The sequence below is a fragment of the Vigna unguiculata genome, chromosome 9, assembly GCF_004118075.2.
Source record: "Vigna unguiculata cultivar IT97K-499-35 chromosome 9, ASM411807v1, whole genome shotgun sequence".
NCBI lineage: Eukaryota > Viridiplantae > Streptophyta > Magnoliopsida > Fabales > Fabaceae > Vigna > Vigna unguiculata.
The window spans coordinates 29,003,231-29,012,073 of record NC_040287.1 but is presented as its reverse complement, the minus strand read 5'-3'; positions in this window follow the sequence as shown (position 1 = coordinate 29,012,073).

Here is an 8,843-nt window from a genome sequence, read left to right as displayed (position 1 = left end):
TAATTGGATCATATTTGGACGTAATACTATGAGCTTTGATTTTCTTTTATTATATACCACTTTTCCGAAAAGTAATCCTTATTTTAGCTTTATTCTCTTGGTGGGAATTGTAATGAAGTTGCTATGAAAATACTATTAAATATTTGTTTTTAGTAATAAATTATTCATTTCAAGGATTTTTGACTCTATAAATTAAGAAATTATTAAGACTTTAGCTATACTTAAATCTAACTTTAGGTCTTTAAACTAGAACAATATATTTAGAGATAAAAATTAGAAAACATATCAAATTTTTATACTTAGATATAATCTTAAAATTTTCACTGACTTATTTAAGTTGTTTCAGTTTTAAAGATTAATATTTCAATAAGATACAATTTCAAAAACTAAATTGCTTATTTGTTATATTATTTTTTTTGTATGAAATAAACCTATAAAAATAGCAATGCGAATAAATTATTTAAAAAAAAAACGTTAATTAAATCTTCCTCCTATTATATTATTTACTCGTATGATTTTCTTCTTGTCAATTCAAAATGATATATATACACACCCCTACTAATTTAATAATTTTTCTTACTTATTTTCTTGCCTATTTATGTGTCTTTTTTCTGTTTATTTGAATAGCTTACAATTTTCCATGCATTTGCATGATTTTTTATGCTAACTTTTTCTTATTTACAATATCTTGTCACTCATTTTCGTATTTTTATTTTCTTTTTGAATAATTTTTCTCTTTCATTCGTTTAGGGGCTTTTTCGAATCCTTTGAATGAATTTCTTCACTGATTTTTGTCACTTTTTTTTTTTAATTTTTGAACTCACCCCATTGGCATAAAGTTTTGTTACATATTTCACGTATAATTATTAGTCGTTAGTTTTTATTAATGAAAAAATTGAACCTACAAGTTTTTTTTATCCTTTCTTCTAAATTCTTATTAAATTAATTTTATTTCTCTAAATTATTAGGAAGAGAAATTAAATTTACAACCTTACTCTTTCTTTTTTCTTTTTAATCACTAAACTATCTTAGTTTAAAAAAAAAATACTATTATAAATGAAGTGGGTGGATTGGCATTTATTTCCAAAACTTGGAGCGGAAGAAAAACGGGAGCCTTCGCATCAACGCGGTTGTTGTGGATGCGATGCAAGGCAATTCTGTATTTAATATTTATTATTATTACCCAACAAACCCAGGGTTCAAAATATGGACTCAATTATCCACCTCAAAATGAAAACAAAAATCTTAAAAATTAGTTTTTTAGACATTAAATCCGTAACAAACCAAATTAAATTGAAGAAAAAAAATATGTTAAATATAAATTTAAGTTCAAATTTTAAATTTTATTTAAAACATAGTTAAAAAAGCATAGTCCAGTTATAGTAAAATAAGTATAGTTTGATATATACAGCTCGCGAATCAAAGCAGAAGTTTCGTCCCTGTCTCCTCCTATTATAATGCTTCCATCGCCCACTGCAAAAACGTTTTCTAGATTTTATCAAAGTGCATGTGGAGTGAAACACTATCACTAAAACCTTAACTAGGAGTAATTTTTTTTCTACCACTGTTATTTTTGCAATATGAATAAATCTTTAATTATTTGGTTATCATTTTAATTAGTCTGGTTTTCATGAATGACCAAGTGATAGTTTTTCTTTGGGTAAAGATAGAAGTAGCTTTCTCTAAACTTTATTTTAAATGTTAATTTGATCTGTAATGCGACAAAGAAAAAAACTATCAACTGCGCCCATTCCCCCTGATTTGGTGGCCCAAGAATTCCAAGTCCCTATTTCAGTTTTTTTCCGATGAAATTACGGAACTTTCAAGGGATGTGTGTGGTTTGGTTTTGAAGGTCAAGTGTTTGACTATTATCGGAAGGAAAATCTAAAATCCCATTCATTATTAATATTAATATATATTAATTTTGTTTCGTTGAAGATCTTTGTCTGGTCTAAAACAGAAATATTATTCTATGGCACCAAAATGCTAATTAGTGGAGACTTTCACACCTAACACCTAACGTAGGCTTTTCAAAGTTGACAAATTGTAAGTATCGAATCCTAGTAAACAAATGATATTTTGATATTTTGTCGGACAAAAACTAAAGCACGTTCCATGTGGAATTTGAAAACATGTCATAAGTGAAGGAGAAGAGAACTTGACTCCGTTTACGCGGACTCACACTAACCAAATTTGCGTTGGAATTCTCTATTCAGACTTGGAACTTGGAAGGAAGACCAAACTACGTATTCACTTCTATCTTAACTATATTCAAAATTTAATTTTGGTATCAGTGATGCAAAACAAATTAAACCCACTACTTAAACATGTCCGGAATTAATTACAGTTTAGTTTTTACACTAAAAAAATGTTAGTCAACATATTCTTTTATCACTGTAACTTATATTTCTAATATTTTTCAAAAAATTTCCATTATCTTAAATACGCTCATTTAGCAAGGAAAAAATAGTGTGACCAGAAATTAGAATGGCTCACCTCACAATATACAACATTTAATAATTTAAAAAAATAAAAGTTTAATTTACGAGCAAGGGCTCACCTTCTTTTTAAATTTCTTAAAAATTAATTTTCTCTTAGTTCGGACTTAGCCCTTTTTTTTTTATTTTTTTAAAATTAGTTTTAGCTTTAATCCTCTCTATCTATTTTGTTTTTAAAATAATTTTTTGTTGTAAAAATTAATTTTATCTTATCAATAGTTTTTATCCTTCTTTATATTAATTTTTGGATTAATTTAGTTTAACAAGGTCTAACTATGTCTATATATTATTATTTAAAGTGATATTTTACCTTAGCAAACTTTTTATAGTTTTTTTTTTTTAAAATTAAACACTTTTAAGCTTATACTTACTTTAAAATATAACAAATTAAAAAAATTCATCTATGAACAACGGTCTTATCTATTCTATAACTTTTTTTAAATTAACTTTAGTTTAGCAAGAACTTATCGTTCTCGTTATATTATTTTTTAAAGTTAGTTCCAGTTTAACAAGGTGTACTGTTTATTATTTCTTAAAGTTACATTAGAAATTAATTTTATCTTAATAAAGACTTTGACCTCTTTTTATATTATTTTTTAAAATAGCGAAGGTCTAACCATTTCTAAGTATTATTTTTTAAAATAATTTTAGCAAATTCTTTATATTGTTTTAAGAAAAAAAAATAGTTTTATTAAACCTATGACTATGCACTATTAGTGTTCGTTTATGTTCTTTTTCTCTTTCTAAATATATATTATATTAAAAGAAAAACATATGAACAAATAAACAATAATATTTTTAATTTTATAATTAAGTTTTGAATATAATTAACTTGAATAATTATTTATAAGTTTAGAAAATAATTATAAATCATAAAAAAATGGTATCGAAAAAGAAAACAAAGTAAATTAATTATTGATGGACATGAGAACAAAATGAATAAAAGAGTAAATTAACAATAATATTAAATGACTAGACTACTTTACCCGAACAAATTAAGTGTTCCTATCAATAACTGTTAATTACATTTCTATTTGTTTTGAAAGCATAGTTGACATTTTTGGACGACCTCAATTAAATAGGTAAAGAAGCAGTGACAAGAGAATATTAATTAGTCCATTAAGGTAACACGAAGAGAGTTGCTGAGAAACACGCCGACTGGTTTAGAAAATCACACCAACACACACAACACAACAACATCATCAACTGCCACTGTTCTACGTTCTGATTTTTGACCTTGTCAACTCCCACATTTCTCCATTCCTACATTCATACCAACAACTTCCACCACTTTTCCTTCTATCTCAAACATATATAAACATCTCATACCTCTCACCTCATTCATAGATCAACAAACATTAATTAACATCCAAAACAAAAACTTTCCTATTTCTCATATTCTCAACCTCTCTTTCTTAAACCTATGACAAAGCCAGAGGCTAACCACCGTTACCTTGCATCTATGTTGCTGTTGTTTCTGCTTCTCACATCATCCACCTCATCATCTGCTAGGCCCTTCAGTCATAACTATTTCAGCCTCGTAGCGACTCACCCCACCGTCAACCTCGCGCTTCCCAGCGACAGGGTGGTCAGGGTGGTGCTGCCAGAGACTCCCGGACGCGTGTCAGCCTGTGCCCACATGAGGGCCGCCGGGAAACAGCCGTTTCCGGTGACGAGGCTCGCCGGAGGGAAACACGTGCCATTGGTCCTCAACATGCTTCCCAAAGGGCCAGTGCCACCTTCTGGACCAAGCAAAGGAATCAACAACCTCAACAACTAGTTATTTACAGAGATCGATCAATTTTACATGGAAAATGGACAGATACACCTACCAATTCAGTTCTTCCTGATCTCACTATTTTTATAAGTTCTTCTTTTCTTAATTTGTAAATACTTTATATATACATGAGTGTCATACAGATTATACTTTTTATTCACACAGATTACAGAGGATGTTCTTTCATGTTCAGGTTCAGTACCGGTGTTATGAATTTTAGAATTCGCAATGAGAAAAACACGTTATTTCTTTTGAATAAATAACTTCTTATTCTTCTTCTTCTTCTGTATTTACATATTTGGTGTGGTATACATGAATAGGTGAGGTAAATATGTGGTAGTTGTGCACAGTTCATGCTGAGGTGTTGAAACCGTCATCTCAAACAAGTCAATGTATATTTAAAGAAGACTAATCAATTTGACCAACTTGAGAAAACACGGTATTTCAAAACAAAAGAAAATGGCCAGATATTTCAAAGCTATTATTAAATAGATAATGATATATTAGAACAATTTCTTTTATTTATTTTTAACTTATCATTTCAATTATTTTTAGATTATCATATTATATTATTAAAAAATCAAAATCAAAATAAATAATTAAAAAATATTAAAGTAATTAATTAAAAATAGTAAAAAAAATAAATTAAAATATCATTATTTTTTATTAAATATTATTTCCGAGTTGTAGTCAAATTGACATGACAAAAAAAAGTTTAATTTATATATTTTTTTCCTTGAAATGATTACAGGAGAATTTTTTTGGTAATAAAATGGTATATCTTGACAAGTTAGCTTTTATTTTCCTAAAGAAATGGTTTTCACGTGAATCAGAGTTAGACCAATCATATGGAATAAAAATAATTTTTCATCCGAATTGAAGTTTTTAGATAATGGTATTAGATCTATTCTTTAAAATTGTTCTAATTTTAAATTAATTGTAATAAAAATATTTTATAATTTTTATATAAAAATTAAATTTAGTTTTAATATGAAAAAGGACAACATTATTCCATTATAAAAATAAATTGAGACTAAATTGAAGAAAAAATAATGAATATTGGGATCAAATTGAATATAAAACATCAACTCTGACAGGTAGTATATTGTTGGTGGATAGGTAGACATTATTTCAAAAATTTAAAAAAAATAAAAATCTAAAATTTTAAAAAAATATTAAAAAATAAAAAAAAATCACGAAGTGACACGTGATCGTCATTATTCATTGCCGTTAATTATTTAAACGGCGTGCCAAACAAAAGACCAAACTGAACAAAATTGACAAAAAATATGACATGATTAAACAATAAAATATATTAGGATTGAATTGACACAATTGAACGAAAATAGAGACCAAATGTGTATTTTAACCTATTATATATATATATATATATATATATATATATATATATTGTGTGTGAGAGAGAACCTATAAATGGTACTTTAAGATCGATAAAGTGTTTAAAATAATGAATACTCAATTATTTTGATATTAAAAAGTTAAAGTATAAATATAAATTTTATAAACGAGTTTCATTATATAAATACATAATCTCTCTAAAAATATTTTCTATGAGCCTCTCCCTTCTCTCTAGATTTCTCATTCTTGAGTTCATCTTTTTTCAAGATCAGAAACCACTAGGGTGATCCTTGTGGCGAGTTCTCCACTCCTATCTGATCAATTTCTCAAATTAAGTAAGTTAATTTTCAGCCTTTTCTTTGATATGATGTTAATCTCATTGCATGTGAGTAATCTTGGCTCGCATTTGATTTTTATGTTTTTCATGTGAATTTCTGCTGACTAGTGGTTCTAATGATGTTCCTTGATTATATTTGCTTAGGTTCAATAGTGTGTCCTAATAGTTGGAAGGGAGATTTTACACTCCTTGAGTGATTTGAGTCATCTTACATGTAAGGGAAGCTAATTTAAGTGTTTATTGAATTGATAGATTGTATGATGATACTGTGAATGGTAGGTGTGTTTGATATGGGAATGATACATGATTGTGTGAAATTGAGGTGTTAAACCTAAGATAGTTAGATGTAAATGTCATTTGGATTGGTCTTGTATTTGATAGTTCTTGACACTATTGTTTGTGGTTGATTCAAATTATATGTGTTTGGCATCTGTGAAGGTTATTGAGTTGTCTAGAAATCAGTGGCGGAACTTGAACAAAAAATTTGGGGGTGCCAAATTATATTATATATATATATATATATAGTTAAAAAAAGATCTTCATTTTCTTTTCTCATTTCTTCTACTTAAAGCAAGCACACATAATAATAGAATTCAGAAAAATATGACTATCATTCGTTATTATATCATAATACCAAACAATGAATACCATTTTAGATAAGCCCTTCGTACCTCATCAATTTTATTTGGTGAGTATTGTGAAATTTGAAGATACTTTTCCCGGATTGTGTTCTAATGAATTTTTAAATTCATTATATGTAACTCTAGGAACTTTAGAGATTTGTTTTTCATTGTCTTGAATTTTTGGTTCTCATGAAATTTCTCAAGTTTAATTAACGTAGATGCAATTTTTTTCACCTTTATCACAAACTTTCCTCCTTCAAAAAAAAAACAATTCTTTTACTCTTTATTATAATCTTTCTAATATAAATTTATCATCTCTCCTGTATAAATTCAAAACTTTACAAAATTTACCATAGGCATAAAGTCCCTAAATTTCATAATTAAAGATTATACTAATTTGGAAAAAATTATAAGTAGGGTTCATACCAATTTCATAAAAGAACCCCTAAAATCATAATTAGGGTTTATACTAATCTGGGATAAACATCCTAAGAAGAATCATAAATCTAACATACATAAATCATTATAAGATATTAAGCTTGATATGCGAGAGATCATACATAAATGTATATTTCAATCTCAATCTATGTGTTCTCCAACCTTTGTTTTCAATCTATCTCTTCATATTTTTTTCGCCCTCACACACTTTCATAATAACTTACATGGTAGAAAAATTTTATAACAAAAATAAAATCCTAATTTTTTTTATAAATCAATGTTTCCATTACATTTGTTATTTTATTTATTATTATTATTTTTCATAATATAAACTTAATATAAATAATATATAATTATAATTTAAAAAATATATAAATAAATATAAAAAAATCCAAAAAATTTTGGGGGAGCCGTGGCTCCCCCTATCCCTCTAATGGTCCGCCATTGCTAGAAATGATTGGGAATGCATAATTATGCAGAATCATGTTCTGCAGAATTATATAGAATCAATGGTTGAGAGATAGCTTGCTTAATAAATCCAAAGTCAAAGGCTCAAATGAATTAGAAATTGCTGAGCAAGAATTTACTCGTTGAGCGAATCTAAAGTCAGGGACTGATTGATTTAGGAGTTATTAATTGAGTACCTACTCACACAACGAATCAAAAGTTAGAGAGTTTATTGACTTTGTAGTCACTGGTCGAGAAGACCTCGCTGAGCGATTTTTAAAAGGATTTTTCTCCTAAAGCCTCGTTGGGCGAGCCATCTGGTTGTTGGACGAGTGGACATTTATGCACTTTTCGACTAGGGGCTTTACCTTGGCTAAAGACGTTCACAAACTAACCTTGTGTGTGGTAATATCTACCCTCTGCAAAGCATTGGATACCACCATAAGTGTACAACTTACCGGGGTCCAATATCAATGTATGTATTCAGATAATTGAATCTTAGTATAACACAAGATAATTGAATTATGTATGATTTAAGTAGTTAGACTATTGAATGATTAAATCTTTTTATAACATTAACTTCTCATCATTTTCTCTTTGTCTTGTTTGTCTTTTCTTGTTTCTTTCGCAATGATAATTTGATTGGGGTGAATAGATGAAGATCTTGTAGCTAGACTGGTGCAAGGAGAGGATGATGCAATTGTTTAGTTAGCATCTAGAGTTCTTGTGTACATATACATCTTTTTGAAAAACTCTAAGCTTTTAGAAGGTTATGTATAAAATTGTATTTTAGCTTATTTTATGGATGACTGTAATATAATTGGTACATTTTAGTATTATATGCTTTGTGATCATCAAATATGAAATGTTTTATTTAATGATTTTAGACTATTAAATGAGATGTTACAATAAATATATATATATATATAATATAATATAATATGCTATGTATTTCTGCCTTTATTTTTTATTAATATTTAGTAGATTTAAATATTTTCATCTTCAGGATAGTTTTGTTACATTTTTGTTTTTATAATTAGGATTAAATATATTTTTAATCTTTAAATTTAAAAATTTTAATGTGAAATTGAAATTTATCTTATATTTTAAATTTTAATACATATTTAGTTGTAAAATTTTAACAAATAAATGAATGTAATTATTTTAACCTAACAATATTAACTTTATTTACATGTCAAACATGTTTTAAATTAACATTAAATATTAATTTAAAATATCATTTAATATGTTAAAACAATTAATATCTTAAATTAAAAAGATTATATTTATTATCTTTTAAATTTAAAAAATAAAATATATTAAAGTTTAAAAGGACGTAAATTTCAATATATAAATTTGTGGAT